Source organism: Narcine bancroftii, chromosome 7 (genome assembly GCF_036971445.1).
Source record: "Narcine bancroftii isolate sNarBan1 chromosome 7, sNarBan1.hap1, whole genome shotgun sequence".
In the NCBI taxonomy this organism is placed as follows: domain Eukaryota; kingdom Metazoa; phylum Chordata; class Chondrichthyes; order Torpediniformes; family Narcinidae; genus Narcine; species Narcine bancroftii.
The window spans coordinates 2,972,236-2,986,514 of NC_091475.1; the positions used below are offsets into that span (position 1 = coordinate 2,972,236).

Here is a 14,279-nt window from a genome sequence, read left to right on the forward strand (position 1 = left end):
CAGAGCGATCAAGGGGCAAGTGTCACTGATGATGGACCAAGTGAATTTGAAGTTGGTGTGAAAGTAGCAGCAAAATGAATAAAGTTGACGTGCTCATTAAGGGAGCATGAGCCAGCACCATTTGTAGTCATCAATGTAGCTGAGAAGAGTTGAGGAGCTTTACTTGTGTAGGTAGGCTTGTAGCCAGGATTGCTCCACAAAGCATTGCTAGGTACCTATGGCTTCTCTTTTGGTGTGAAGAAAGTGGGATGAGTCAAAGGAGCAGTTACTGAGAGTGAGGACAAATTTATTTTTAGAAGTATTTTCTCATGTTGGTCTAGGTTCTACATTGACTCAGTTGGGATCTCAGTGTCTGTCAGAGATGTACCTGAGATTAATTAATGTTTTTGCTGATTAGAGACATATTGAGTGGCTTGAGAAGCACCTGGGTGAAATTAGACAAAAGAACTTCTTGCAGTCAAGTTCATTCCAAGTTGCCACATGTATACACTTGACAAGCAATGCATTCATTGATTTCTTGTTGGAGCAGAACACCAGGATGCATGGTCCTGATATATGACAGCAATTTAGAACAAAAGTGTTGAAATTTTGGGAAAAGTTATAATTAGGGTTAGGGTTATAATTAGAATTAATTTTGTTCCTCTTGCCCACTGTCAAATTTTCCTTGATTGTTTATTATTGTCTTCATTGTTGGGTCAAAGGTTACTGGTTCTCCAATGCATGAAGCTTGAATCTCTGCCCTTTGCCTGAAGGGACCAGCAAAGCCTTCTCGCACTGTTGGCAGAGATTTATCATCGTGATCCCAGCAGTTTAATCCTTTGGATTCCAGCCATTTTTAACCTTTCATTCTATGTGTATATAAATATTCCCACCTGGGTCCAGTATGAGCACCAGCTGGTGGTTGGGTCAATAACCAGTCTTGGAAAACTGGGAGACACTTGGTAATTCCTGAAAATCAGGAACTTATGGAAAACCTTCATTCTGTTCAACATTTAGCTTTGCTCAATACAAAATATATTTAATTCTTTATATACAGAATATCCATCTGTGGATGATAACAAAGTTCACAATCTGACAGGAAACATCAGGTTCCCTTGCACACGTTGGGCTTCAGAACAGACGTTAATCAATCTAGAAATGACTGAAGCATCCTTTAATTTCAAGATTGTTCCAAGATTCACTAGATTGAGCCTTCATTAGAACAGATTCTACTTAAGATTTACTGCCCAGAAAGTTGCAGCTATTTTTCTGCAAGTATTTTCGGTATGTTTGTATTGAATCCTGAGACTAACCCATTGTTTCCATTCGTTGTTTTTGTTTGTGCCCCCACACAAGACGTGCACTGCACAGGTGAAATGGAAGAATACTGGGGTTTTGTGATGGAACAAGATGTTAGAATCAATGTAACAGAATTCAGTTTTCACGACTATCTTCACTATCCTTTCTCCTCAGTATTTGCAGAACAATAATTAAATAAAGTGGTCCTGAAAACCTTTGCTGCACTTGTAGTTGTATCAATCGTGGCTCATTTGGTCTCTTCTATGAGGCCAAAGTCCTGGTAGATATTCGGGTCAAATGCTGGGGGCACAGTTGGAGATATGAAGTCTACTTAAACATTTCAGAAACAACAAGGTATTTTTATGCACTTGTTTGAATCATTTGGGTCTGGTTACATCAGCAGATCTCGTTACACCAGCAGTAAAATGATGGAAACCAGATTCCTGTATCACTGCAGTTATTTTGTGGAGGCGAGAGCAAATAAGCAGAAGATGCTCTTAGATAATCATTCCATTTTTTTTCTGAGACGACAGATAGTTCAGTTCAAGAAAATATTAATGTAAAATGTAGACTCCAATATTGTTCCATTATCATAAATGCAATGGAAAAAGTGAGTGCATGAGTCTGCCTTTTTAAAAAAAACCTTCATTAAACACAAAACTCAACAAGCAAAAGTTTAAAGCAAACGGTACTTTATCCAAATATTGCTGATTAATGTAACCGCTGGGCCTTCATGTTAACACCTTTTGTGCCACAACCTTTCATAACTTTTGAAAGGTGATCAATGCAAGCACAGAAATCATCACTAATTATATTAACACTTTTGATGCTAGCCTGTTTGCAAGGAATTATGAGGACTGCTATCCAGTACATTGTTCATGAGGGGCCAATTACAATGGTGGCTCTATTTATGGGTGGTGGCGCCTGGATGGACGCGACCGCAACCACCAGGTTTTGCAGTATTGATCACATTCATAGAGCACCAGTAAAAGCACGGCCAATTATGCTGGGGTTGCTTCCAATAAAATTGTTCACTTTCCACATAACGAATTGAGGTTGCAGGAAATTAACCTCAACGAGTTAATGCAACCACAATGCATTGGTGCTGAAGGCAATGGGTCTTGAATTAGCATAAAATTACTCTATGCTCTTTGAAGAGATAAAGCCATTACATCTTTGATGCTCAGTTTAAACTTCTAAAATGGCATCATTATTTTTAAATTTAATTTTAAAAGATTTAGACAAATTGTACGGTAACGGGCCCTTCCAGCCCAGGCATTCATGCCCCCCAATATACCAATTAATCTGCAATCCCTTATGTTTTTGAAGGGTGGTGATCATGGAAAATATTGTTCAATAAAACCATTGAGAGCTAAATACATTTGTGATTTTATCAATATTAGCTCCATAAAACGTTCAACGTATCAAAATTCAGAGCTCGTAACATTTGAAAGTTGAGATTCCTTGCAGCACATGCTTAATATATTGTTAGAATAACACACGAGGGAATTTGGGGTGCCAAGTTGTTAGACAATTTGATGAATAGTGCACAGGAATTTAATATAATAAAGAACTGACATTTATTGAATAACTTTCATGGTCTCAATGCTTGAAATACAATGAACAAATAACTTTAAAACCACAATTCATACAAAATGTCAATCAGCCAGATGACAGGAACATCATACCATAACAATGAACACCTTGTGGTCCATTTTAAACCTTGACCTTTGGCTATTCTTGACTACATGTGTCCTAATTGGTTCCCAGAAAAACCTCAAACAAAAGCCAAACATAATTGCCTGTGCTGTTCTCAATGTTATTCTTTTTTCTTTCTTTGGCTTGGCTTCGCGGATGAAGATTTATGGATGGGAAAATGTCCACGTCAGCTGCAGGCTCGTTTGTGGCTGACAAGTCCGATGCGGGACAGGCAGACACGGTTGCAGCGGTTGCAGGGGAAAATTGGTGGGTTGGGGTTGGGTGTTGGGTTTTTCCTCCTTTGTCTTTTGTCAGTGAGGTGGGCTCTGCGGTCTTCTTCAAAGGAGGTTGCTGCCCGCCGAACTGTGAGGCGCCAAGATGCACGGTTGGAGGCGATATCAGCCCACTGGCGGTGGTCAATGGGGCAGGCACCAAGAGATTTATTTAAGCAGTCCTTGTACCTCTTCTTTGGTGCACCTCTGTCACGGTGGCCAGTGGAGAGCTCGCCATATAACATGATCTTGAGAAGGCGATGGTCCTCCATTCTGGAGACGTGTCTACCCAGCGCAGTTGGATCTTCAGCAGCGTGGATTCGATGCTGTCGGCCTCTGCCATCTCGAGTACTTTGATGTTAGGGATGAAGTCGCTTCAATGAATGTTGAGGATGGAGCGGAGACAACGCTGGTGGAAGCATTCTAGGAGCCATAGGTGATGCCGGTAGAGGACCCATGATTCGGAGCCGAACAGGAGTGTGGGTATGACAACGGCTCTGTATACGCTAATCTTTGTGAGGTTTTTCAGACTCTTTTTCCAGACTCTTTTGTGTAGTCTTCCAAAGGCGCTATTTGCCTTGGCGAGTCTGTTGTCTATCTCGTTGTCGATCCTTGCATCTGATGAAATGGTACAGCCGATATAGGTAAACTGCTTGACCGTTTTGAGTTTTGTGTGCCCGTTGGAGATGTCGGGGGGGGGGGGGGGCTGGTAGTCATGGCGGGGATCTGGCTGATGGAAGACCTCAGTTTTCTTCAGGCTGACTTCCAGGCCAAACATTTTGGCAGTTTCTGCAAAACAGGATGTCAAGCACTGAAGAGCTGGCTTTGAATGGGCAACTAAAACGGCGTCGTCTGCAAAGAGTAGTTCACGGACAAGTTTCTCTTGTGTCTTGGTGTGAGCTTGCAGGCGCCTCAGATTGAAGAGACTGCCATCCGTGCGGTACCGGATGTAAACAGCGTCTTCATTGTTGAGGTCTTTCATGGCTTGGTTCAGCATCATGCTGAAGAAGATTGTAAAGAGGGTTGGTGCGAGAACACAGCCTTGCTTCACACCATTGTTAATGGAGAAGGGTTCAGAGAGCTCATTGCTGTATCTGACCCGACCTTGTTGGTTTTCGTGCAGTTGGATAACTATGTTGAGGAACTTTGGGGGGGCATCCGAGGCGCTCTAGTATTTGCCAAAACCCTTTCCTGCTCACGGTGTTGAAGGCTTTGGTGAGGTCAACAAAGGTGACGTAGAGTCCTTTGTTTTGTTCTCTGCACTTTTCTTGGAGCTGTCTGAGGGCAAAGACCATGTCAGTAGTTCCTCTGTTTGCGCAAATGCCACACTGTGATTCTGGGAGAACATTTTCGGCGACACTAGGTATTATTCTATTCAGGAGAATCCTAGTGAAGATTTTGCTTGCAATGGAGAGCAGCGTGATTCCCCTGTAGTTTGAGCAGTCTGATTTCTCGCCTTTGTTTTTGTACAGGGTGATGATGATGGCATCACGAAGGTCCTGAGGCAGCTTTCCTTGGTCCCAGCAGAGCTTGAAAAACTCATGCAGTTTGGCATGCAGAGTTTTGCCGCCAGCCTTCCAGACCTCTGGGGGGATTCCATCCATACCTGCTGCTTTGCCACTTTTCAGTTGTTCAATTGCCTTATATGTCTCTTCCTGGGTGAGGACCCCATCCAGCTCTAGCCTTAGGGGCTGTTGAGGGAGCTGGAGCAGGGCGGAATCTTGGACTGAGCGGTTGGCACTGAAAAGAGATTGGAAGTTTTCTGACCATCGGTTGAGGATGGAGATCTTGTCGCTGAGGAGGACTTTGCCGTCTGAGCTGCGCAGCGGGCTTTGGACTTGGGATGAGGGGCCGTTCACAGCCTTTAGAGCCTCGTAAAAACCCCTGAAGTCACCAATGTCTGCGCTGAGCTGGGTTCGTTTGGCGAGGCTAGTCCATCACTCATTTTGGATCACCCGGAGTTTGCGCTGAAGATGGCTGCATGCGCGACAGAAGGCTTGTTTCTTCTCTAGCCAGGACGACTTTGCAAGGTGAGCCTGGAGGGCAGCTCGCTTCTTTGCCAGCAGCTCCTGGATTTCCTGGTTGTGTTCGTCGAACCAGTCCTTGTTTTTCCTGGAGGAGAAGCCCAGTACCTCTTCAGTGGATTGCAATATGGTAGTCTTCAGCTGATCCCAGAGGGTTTCAGGGGACGAATCCATGAGGCAGATTGCATCCTCGAGCTTTGCTTTGAGGTTTGCCTGAAAGTTTCCTCTCACTTCGTCTGACTGCAGGTTTCCAACATTGAACCTCTTTCTGGGGGCTTTACTGTTCCTGAACTTTGGCTTGAAGTGAAGGTTGAGCTTGCAGCGAACCAGCCGGCGGTCAGTATGGCATTCCGCGCTAGGCATGACCCTGGTGTGGAGCACATCTCGTTTGTCTCTTTCTCGCACCAGGACGTAGTCCAGGAGTTGCCAGTGTTTGGATCGGGGATGCATCCAGGTAGTCTTCAGGCTGTCCCTCTGCTGAAAAAGGGTGTTTGGAATGACTCTCAGAAATTAAAAGGGCGATCGACATGAAATCTTCAGTTTTGTTTTCCGTGGATGCTGCCTGACCTGCCAAGTATTTCCATGTGTTTGGATTTTAATGTCAACTTCAGAAACCTTTCTTTAGGATCCTTGCTGGCTGTTTCTGTTGAGATATGTGAAGCCATTAGGACACTTTGTGGTTGACTGCTGCATTGCAGGTCAATTAAAAAAAATTTACAGGCAAAATAGTTATTGCATTTACACCTAGAAGAATCTTATTGTACGAATATAGTTAATGAAGATTAATTTGATCAAATGTCAGTATCGCTACAAACTAGAAGTGTTTACAATCACCTTCATGATTGGCAATCACTACAATGCAAAGTTGCACTAAGACAAGGCCAAACCCTAGCCCTCTCGAGAATGAAGACAAATCATTGGATGAATGAAGGTAGCCTCAGGCAGTGTAAATGGAGTTCTCTTCTTCAGCTACCTGTTTTGTATCTGATCCATACAAAACTGGACACTTGAAATAGAAAGGATTTCATTTCTCAACATCACATCTCCCTTACTCTATAAAGTGCCATCTTTTCAATCAAAATGTATTTTGATTTATTTAATCAACCAAAGTCACAATATCATAGTTACTCTATCTCTACCCTCTCAATCGTTTTTATGTCCCTTCAAAGTACATCTTTTGACTCACAGCAAGAATTGTTGCAATCAAGTGTAACGTATTCATTAACATCTAACATCTGAGGTTTTGCAGAACAGTTTAGTCGTCAGTCACATCAAATTCTATATAGAGCAGCAGGGCTTATCCTTCTCAACCAGTGTTGACCATCATGTTAACACTGTGCTTGTTGAGTGGAGGTGGGCGGAGCAAACCTTGCTGGATCTAGATTTCCCTATTGTTGGCATAAGACTGGAGTGGGTTTATTACAAATGTTTCTTGAATAGTTCAATGAAACAAAATAATTATTCAAAACAATATGTTCTCCGAGAAACTGGACACAGTGTGACATTAAATTAAACAAGAAGGTCTGCATATGCTAGGATTGAGTGCAATACCCAAACATTGAATGAATGTTTTTTTCATATTAGCTACAATTTCAAAATCAAAGTGTACAATGTGGAATTAAATCTTGGATCATAAACAGTGATTATTTGCCTTGTCCTCTCATTTTGCACCCCTCCCAACAAATTATATTGTAATTGTTGGTATAGAATCTGAATTATAGTGTTACATTCTCCCTGTGGTCATCTTTCCAATTATTTGAAATACATGACTTCTGGTTACTGACTCGCTCACCAAGGAGAAGCACGGTTTTCTCCATTTCTGATTTACAATATCTCTCTGAGAAACACGTGAATCTTCCCCAATATTTCCCCATTCCTGAATTCTATCACTTCCCCTCTGTGGTGCCAAATTGTATGTATTTTCTCTGTTCCCATCACTGGTTCCCTAGTAACTGGTTTCCTTACTATTCTTCTGGCATAGAGGTGTTTGGGAGATAAATTAGGAAAGGTTTGTTAGAGCAGGTCACACACAAACACTTCAAAACACAGAATTTTTGCAGGAGCTTTTGCAAGATGCTCACAGACTCATGGACTGTATGAAAAGGCAACAAATGTAACAGCTTTATCTGGAAAACAGAACTTGGTGTCTGGAAGGTCATGTGATCTTTGCAGGCAGAGAGCAGAAAAAAAACAGGCTTTGCTCTCAGAGTTGGAGGGAGAGAGAGCGAGAGAGAGAGGAGAGATGGACATTGGTTCCAGAGGGACAAGTTGGCAAGCTTTGGAAGACGGCCTGGTCAAAGGAGAGGACTGTCTGTCTGGTATTTCCCTTGGAATAGGAGGAACATAAGGGAATTCTATGGTGTCCTGAAACAAGAAAAACTCTCTCTCTGAAAACCAACGAGAACCATTTATCTGTCAAGCACAAAGCCTGGTGAACTTTATAAATCTTAAATTCTGTGCACAATTTCAGAATTGCCTGCAACCAGTGAGATTGAACTGTGAACCGAAGAACTTTGCGGAACTTACACACACATTACACACGCGTGCACTTAGAATTAGAAGGGGGTTAAGTGAGTCAATAGAGATAAGTTAAAGTTTGATTCTATTTTCATATTCAAAGATAATTAAAAACAACTTTTGTTTAAGTAACCCTTTGTCATGGTGCATACCTATTGCTACTGGGTTTTGGGGTCCTCTGGACTCATAGCACTTGTATGAACTGACTAAAAATTGTACTCTCTTTCCACAAAAGAAAAGCAGTGGTACAATTCTCAGCTCCTGGGGGAATCCACTCTCCATTCACGAAAACATTCATTTATCACTGCTGTCTATTACCAAACTATTTCCTAACTAAATGACCATGCTATTCATGACTGTCCCTTTAATGTGTGAATTCCAGATAGGTTTGCAATGTGCTACTTCATTGAATGCCTTTGAGTGTCCACTGTACAACCCTTCATCAAAGAATCAGTTAGATTAATTAGATACAATTTGCTTGAAAACCACGCGACTGACCCTACTTAATCCATGTTTTTCCAAGTGAGAAATTGATTTGTCCTGGAAGCAGGTTTTGGTCTGCATTTACCAGGTTTATACTATAGTGAACATTTTCAACATTTGCAGTCCTCTAGAATTTTGGCACCAGTTTTCTGTAACATGGTGGTCTGAAAGATGGTGGTCAAAGCTTCAGTTACCTTGCTCTCCCAGGGTCTAAGAGCTCATCCTGTCTGAGCCTAATGATTTCTTCACTTTGAATGGTGGAAAAATATCAGGCCCTCTCTTTCATTCATTTTTTATTCCATCCAATATACCCATTTGATAATGCTCTTTTGTGAAAATTACACATTCAGTCCATCAATCATGTTCTCTGCCTCCAAAGGCAGTTGCCCATTTTGACCCTAAATCATTGCACAATTCCTTTAACATTTCTATATCTTTCATGCATTTTAAAAAGATGTTTAGTGTGAAGTAACTATCTTCATGGGGTTTCAAACTCCAATGAAGAATGTTGCAATTGGTACAGGCATACGGATGAGTCATGATTATTTCACACAAAGAGTAATTTATTTAGAGGGCTCTTCATAGAGTACCTCATGGAAACTTTCTACAAACACTTTTTTTTAACCCAAAAAAATTGTTAGAGATGTGACACAATGCTTATATGGGTCACAAACTAATCAACTCGTTTTCTTACATATGATTTACTAAGATTCCTTTAATAATTTACACGTTTTTAAACATGCATTTTGTCATTCTTTTACCTTATTTCATTATCTGTCGTACTCTGAATTCTGCCCAGTATTTGACTGTAAATCTATAATTCATACAGCATGGTAACAGGTCCTTCCGGCCCATGAACCTGTACTGCCCAAATGCACTAAATTAACTTAAAAACTTTGTATGTATTTATTTATTTTATTTGGCGGGTGGGAGAACCCGGAGGAAATCCACACAGACACAAGGAAAGTGTAAAAACTCCTTTAGGCAGTGCTGGATTCTTGTACCAAGAATGGGATCAGACGTTATGCAGGATTAACCATGATGGTTAGGGTTTGCAGTTGCTCATTTCTTTGGCATTCTCCTTATGATTTGCTTCCATTTCAGTTTTGCATAGTCTAAGATGACTGAGGAGGCAAATGTGGGGTGCATAGATTCTTCCACAGTTGGGACAAGAGGGGTGAGCAGTTGGGGAGATGGTGCACCCCTTCTGCTGTTTATCCTGGGATTTTGTGTCTTCCAATGTATGGAATTTGTTCCTAAAACCCTAATGCTCCTCCTCTTGGAATGGTTGTGAATGTATCTCAAGTCGCTTCAAGATCCCCCAAATGAATTGGAAAGATAAATAAAGTCATTGTTAGAGTTCAGGCTCTGGATCAGTGGTTTCAACCTTTTTCTTTCCACTCACATTCCACCTTAAGTAATCCCCTACTAACCACAGAGCACCTATAACATCCTATGCCATAGATACTCTGTGGTTAGTAGGGGATTACTTAAGGTAGTATGTGAGTGGAAAGAAAAAGGTTGACAACCACTACTTTAGATACACTAAGTAGCTCCATGAGACAGGCAACATGTTTGCCTTGCTCATCTCGTTGATGTCTCTGATATTTCTTGATGATTAAAATGGACTTTCTTCCAGTTGTATAATTTCATCCTTCAATTTTTCTTTGGCCCACCTGTTCAACATATCTATATCCTGGCGCTGTCTAATGTCCCCTATTTCAATCTCCAGAACTGGGCTGACAATGGTTTTGGTTGAACTTGGAAATTCTCCTGCACTTACTTTAAAGATTCTTATTCCTCTATGGTTTATCAGTGCCATATCAAGAAGAACATAATTGAAAGTAAATGTTTGCTGATTGTACCTTCAGTACCGGGAAATACACATTGTTCAGAACTAGTTCCACCAATAACTGCAGGTTAGGGTTATTATTATAAAAAATGTATGAGCAGGAGTTGGCCATCTGTCCTGTCAAGTCTGCTCTGCCGTTCAATAAGATCATAGCTGGTCTAGAGCAGTGGTTCTCAACCTTTTGCTTTCCACTCACATCCCACTTTAAGTAATCCCTATGCTATCGGTGCTCTGAGATTAATAAGGGATGGCTTAAGGTGGTATATGAATGGGAAGGGAAGGTTGGGAATCACTGCTCTAGACCCAATTGTTACTGAAATATTTTGCTTGAGAAAAATTGACTTTGGCCCATTTCCTTTACGAAACTCTGCACATAACGAGTCAATGAGGTACGATTAAAACGGTGGTTTTCAAACTTTTTCTTTCCACCCACATCCCACCTTAAGCAATCCCTTACTAATCACAGAGCACCTATGGCATAGGGATTACTTAAAGTGGTATGTGAGTGGAAAGTGAGTGCTCACCAAAAACCTGGTCAAAGAAGTAGGTTTTAATAAGCATTTCAGGGAAAGAAAGTGAGACAAATGCAGAGAATTTAGGAAGGGAATTCAGGGGCTTGCAGTCATGGCTAAAGACCTCTTTGCATATCTCCAAATGTCCATGTATTACCAGTGATCACTCTTGGCCATTAGTAGTGCATTTAAATTTGGGGTTATACAGGGGTTCAGAAGAAGAATGTAGATGCCTCAAAGGATTTAGGGCTGGTGAAGATTGTAGAGAAAGGGAGAGACTGAGCTCCGGTTAATAGCTGCCCTGTGACTAGTTCCTAAATATGCCAGTGAAGTTGGACACCATATCCATTCTTGTTAAAGCAGTGTGAAATGTGGGTTCCAGACTCCCCCATGTCCTGTGTTGTTGCATACACTTCAGAGTGAACCTCCCACATGCCAAGCATTCCAGTGAATATGCCAGTCACTTTTTATATGTGCTCTTCATTTAGAAATCTTCACAGAGACGTACCTTTTCTTTCTGCTCTAATTGCTGGATGGGCACATGGTCTCTCCCAACATGTAGAATAGCTGTTAAGGGAACTGTTAAATTGAGTCTGCACTCTAACATATCTCCTTGGCCTGAAAGGAGCAAGGTACATTGTGAAGTCTGTGGGCAGAGAAGAAAAGCATGAAAAACCTTGAATATACATACTGTATGTGAGGGTTCAATGTAGATCACTGACTGACAAATGGTCAGTAGTGAGAGATGGGGGGTGTGTTTATTGAGCTATTGAGGATGGTGGTGCAGTTGGTGAGATATGCATTTGAAAAAGCTTTAACTGACCAAATTATTGGAGTCATTAAACTTCCTTTCCAGTTGAATCCACTTGGTGCTTGGCCCGTCACATTCACTATTGACTTCACATTGCGTGTCTGAAAACTCACTTTGTGTTCCTATATCTGGAAGGTATCAGTCTTCCTGCCCAGCTACTTCACAAAATCAAATAATTCCCAAATCAAATAATTACAAATAATGTAGCTTCACTTTGTGGACAAATTATTGGAATCAGTTCTATGGGAGAGAATAAATCTTAATTTTTAAACAACATGAAATATAAAGAATTAGGTCTAAAATTAAACAAGGTTTAAAAAAGATTTATTATGTTCACGCTCGCAGCAGCAAAAAAGCGCATAATGATAACTTGGAAAACAGAAGCAACCTTAAAAATACAACAATAGTCCATAGAAATCAATAAGTATATTCCATGAGAAAAAATTACATACAATCTAAAAGACAAATATGCTCTATATGAACAAATTTGGGAACCATAGATCAATATATTAGAAACTCCTGATTTCAGAGCTCCATCTCTTAAAATGATAAGCTACAAGTACGAAAATACTTAAATATGGAATTTTGGATGACATGATTCCTCTCTTTTTTCTTTTATGTTCTTTTATTGTTTATTTCTTTTTATTTCTCTCTTTTATTTCTTGCTTTATGTTATGAGGGTTGGGAGGAAGGGGGAATTGAAAATGTCACTGTGTATATTTTAATGCTGAATATTGTATATTTTGTTATTGACATGTTCACGGTGAAGTATTAAATAGAAAATAATATATTAAAAAAATTAGGAATCCTCAGCATGAAGTTACAAAAGGAAGGTCACACTGTACAAATCTAACTGAATTTTTCAAGGTGGTAACAAGGAGCATCATTGAGGACAGTATGTTTGACGTCTAAATGGGTTTCATCAAGATGTCATCTGGCAGACTGGTTATGAGATTCCAAGAAGAGCAAATTAGATTTGAATTTAGCAAGTTAGCAGGAAGCAAAAGGTAATAATTGACAGGACTACCTGGCTGCTAAGAGTGGGGGCTCTATGGGCCTAATTACATGGTCCCTTGCTGTATGTAATACATAGACTAGGTCTTAAATGAAGGGGCATGGTAAAGAAGTTTGAAGATGCCACAACTGATTATGTAATTGAGGAAGAAAGATTTTGATTGAGTCAGATCAGTTGGAGAGAAAAGGGGCAGATAATCCAGAAAACTGGATTAAATACAGGTAAAGCCTTTAGAAAGGTGTAATGGAGGGAAAAAAACTATAATGAACAGAGTTATGTGGAGGATCAAAATGACTTCGCATTGAATGTCCATAAAGCTAGCAGGACAGATAGATAGGGTCCTTTCCTTAATTCCTGAGGTTTAGAATACAAGATATTCTGGAATTAGATGCAAGAATAGTTGGGCCATACCTTGAGTACTATGTACAGCCCTGGTCACACATTACTGAAATGATGTGATTACTTTGAAGAGCTGCCATCAGGACTGGGTAGGTTTAGTCATGAGGAAAGATTGCATAGACTGGAGTTACTTGCTTTAAAACTGAGGATGTTGAGAGGAGATTTACTTGTGGTGTATAAATGTGAGGGGACCTAGACAAGGTGAATAGAAATATGTAGTTTTTCCTTAAATGACAAAAAAAATGTAATTGTATGCACTATAATCTTTGAATCTCTGTCTTCTCCCATCCCAGCCATTGTCGAATTCACTTTACCACTTCACCATGAATACTGAGCATCTGAACCTTCCTGACTAACCTCCTATGTTGAACCTTGTCAGACGTCTTACTAAACTCCACGTGGACAACATCGGCAGCCTTTCACAAATCCACCATTTGTGGTCTCATCTCTTCTGTGCTAGTTCTCCAACCTTTCAAAAATTCTCTCTTTTTTCTTCTAATACCTCCAAAGATCGAGCCTTTGTACCTCGGAGGCAATTCCATACATTCATCGTTCTCTGAATACGTTCCCAGACCCCTTGATTTTAAATGATCACCCCTTGTTTTATGATAACATCTAATTTTTTAAATAAGACCCTCTGATGATCAGTGAGATCACCCCTCATTTTTCTAAATTTCAAACAATTTGGATTTGTTTAAAGTATTCACAAAACAGCTAAGTGAGTGTCCTTTGGATTATCTCCAAAGTTTGTGTATCCTTTCTTAAATAAAAGAAATAAAAATGTGCACAGAATTCTGAGTTAATCACTTGTCTGATACCCTCTTCTTCCTTTTGTTTAAATTTTCAAAGGGTGAGAATAAACAGGAAGGTTGTCTTTCCCTAAGCAGTGGGGTCAGATTTGCAGAAAGGTTGGGGGGGTCTAAGGAAAAATTTTCAACCAGAGATGGAAGGGGCTGTAACGTGTTTCCTGAAGGGACGCAGAGTGAGAAAAGAGCACTTGAATTTCACATCTTCTGACAGCACAAGCCCGATAATATCCTCCTCCTCCTCCTCCTCGATTTTTTAAAAAATAAGTCTTGATATTATTGTGCCACTGATGTATTGTTTTAAAGTAGCTATTAGTTAAAGGCATAAACAAAAGAACGACTCCATTTAGAAATGATGTAAATAGAACTTCCGGGTCACGCTGATTCCTTGTGCACCTGCACCACACTACATCTCGCTGGTGTTAATGCAGATTGGTTTTCATAAATAGTTTTATGGTCATAAATACCAAGAAGAAATTCTGCAGAAGGATTAACAGGTATGTGTCATGGGAAGATTGTTGGATATTTTATAACTGTAAATTAATTAAAATTATATAATAATTAGTTTAAAATGGTTTTAAAATAGGAAACAATACTACGTGGTGGCAAAGA

The 14,279-nt window shown here is 40.4% G+C and overlaps 1 protein-coding gene across 5 annotated transcripts in view; it reads left to right on the forward strand.

The window, feature by feature from the left end:
- Positions 1-14,279, forward strand: part of cd247 (CD247 molecule) — a 255,004-nt gene that overhangs the window by 183,172 nt on the left and 57,553 nt on the right. Inside the window, exon 1 of one of the 5 annotated variants that reach the window (XM_069888507.1) lies at positions 14,060-14,164. The exons of the other annotated variants lie outside the window; for them this stretch is intronic. The gene's annotated coding sequence lies outside the window, so the exon portion shown is untranslated. Of the gene's footprint in view, positions 1-14,059; positions 14,165-14,279 lie in introns of those variants that run through there. 5 annotated transcript variants of the gene reach the window in all.